Source organism: Cebidichthys violaceus, unplaced genomic scaffold (assembly GCF_023349555.1).
Source record: "Cebidichthys violaceus isolate CVI_PGR_0920_01 unplaced genomic scaffold, fCebVio1.0.p SCAF_9, whole genome shotgun sequence".
Lineage (NCBI taxonomy): Eukaryota > Metazoa > Chordata > Actinopteri > Perciformes > Stichaeidae > Cebidichthys > Cebidichthys violaceus.
The window spans coordinates 642,052-644,551 of NW_027176975.1; positions in this window are offsets into that span (position 1 = coordinate 642,052).

A 2,500-nucleotide genomic window follows, 5' to 3' on the forward strand; every position below is an offset into this window, starting at 1 on the left:
TCTGCTGAGCGGGAAGTTGAGCTAAAGTAAACTGGACTGAGATGAAGTGAAACGTCCTCGCGCGGATAATACGTGTAGCTCCAAGCTTCGTCAGACAGCAGAGGACAGGAAACACGAACGTCTCGTCACGCCTCTGTATCCGGTCAGCGGTCAACGAGCCACGGACGGTGCCAGACTGACGTCAGACATCTGACAATTTAAAGTTTGTCTTCTGATCACCGGAGAACGGTCGGGCATGTTTAATTGATTTAGACATGATATGAATCTGTAGGAGCCGGTTCTGAATGCGGCTTACACAATAAGCACCACACGCTGGTTATTGGTTGTAGTTTTAGTTGTAGTTCACGTAAGAGTGAAGCAGTTTCTGTGACTTTGTTCGGCCACCAATGAGGACCTCCGCCTTTAAAGCAGAGGACATCTCAACGGAGTTCAAACCAGGTCTGTGGTCAGTAAGTAGACTTAAATCATAATCATAATAATAATAATAATAACTAGTGGTGTAAGTCTTTAACGTTTAACTCTGAACCTCAGACGGGACTTCAAAATAAAATGAACAATGAAAACAATTAGAGATTATATCTTCATTACGTTTCAGATTAAGATATTTTAACTTTTTACTCATTAAGTTACAATAATTTAATGGCTGATAAATATTATTATTATTATTATTATTAAAGCTTTTATTTGTCTGTTTCCGGTGTTGTTTTGTAACTTTATTCTGAAGGAAACTGTTGAGAACGTTTCCATGAACTGGTCTTCAACATGGTCAAACAGAGAGCAGACAGGTAAGGACTGGTTATACTAGTTATAAAGGTTATAGTGGTTATAATGGTTATAAAGATTATAATGGTTGTTATGGTTATTGTGGTTATTAAGGTTATTATGGTTATAATCATTATTAAGGTTATGTTGTTATGGTTATTATGGTTGTTATGGGTATAATGGTTATAATGGTTATTATGGTTGTTATGGTTATAACGGTTGTCATGGTCGTTATGGTCATTATGGTTGTTATGGTCGTTATGGTTATAATGGTTATTATGGTTATACTAGTTGTTATGGTTGTAATGGTTGTTATGGTTATAATGGTTGTTATGGTTATAATGGTTATTATGGTTATAATAGTTGTTATGGTTGTTATGGTTATAATAGTTGTTATGGTTATAATGGTTGTTATGGTTATTATGGTTGTTATGGTTAAAAAGGTTATACTGGTTATAATGGTTATACTGATTATAGAGGTTGTACTGGTTATAGAGGTTGTACTGGTTATACTGGTTATAGAGGTTGTACTGGTTATAGAGGTTATACTGGTTATAGAGGTTGTACTGATTATAGAGGTTGTACTGGTTATAGAGGTTATACTGGTTATAGAGGTTATACTGGTTATAGAGGTTGTACTGATTATAGAGGTTGTACTGGTTATAGAGGTTATACTGGTTATAGAGGTTGTACTGATTATAGAGGTTGTACTGGTTATAGAGGTTGTACTGGTTATAATGGTTATAGAGGTTATACTGGTTATAGAGGTTGTACTGGTTCGAGGTTGTACTGGTTATAGAGGTTATACTGGTTATAGAGGTTGTACTGATTATAGAGGTTGTACTGGTTATAGAGGTTATACTGGTTATAGAGGTTGTACTGGTTATAGAGGTTATACTGGTTATAGAGGTTATAATGGTTATAGAGGTTGTACTGGTTATACTGGTTATAGAGGTTATACTGGTTATAGAGGTTGTACTGGTTATAGAGGTTATACTGGTTATAATGGTTATAGAGGTTATACTGGTTATAGAGGTTGTACTGGTTATAATGGTTATAGAGGTTATACTGGTTATAGAGGTTGTACTGGTTATAGAGGTTGTACTGGTTATACTGGTTATAGAGGTTATAGAGGTTGTATTGGTTATACTGGTTATAGAGGTTGTACTGGTTATACTGGTTATAGAGGTTGTATTGGTTATACTGGTTATAGAGGTTGTACTGGTTATAGAGGTTATACTGGTTATAGAGGTTGTACTGATTATAGAGGTTGTACTGGTTATAGAGGTTGTACTGATTATAGAGGTTGTACTTGTTATAGAGGTTGTACTGGTTATTGAGGTTATACTGGTTATAGAGGTTGTACTGGTTATAGAGGTTATACTGGTTATAGAGGTTGTACTGGTTATAGAGGTTATAGAGGTCGTACTGGTTATAGAGGTTGTACTGGTTATACTGGTTATAGAGGTTATACTGGTTATAGAGGTTATACTGGTTATAGAGGTTGTACTGGTTATACTGGTTATAGAGGTTATAGAGGTTGTACTGGTTATACTGGTTATAATGGTTATACTGGTTATAGAGGTTATACTGGTTATAGAGGTTATACTGGTTATAGAGGTTGTACTGGTTATAGAGGTTATACTGGTTATAGAGGTTATACTGGTTATAGAGGTTGTACTGGTTATAGAGGTTATACTGGTTATAGAGGTTGTACTGCTTATAGAGGTTGTACTTG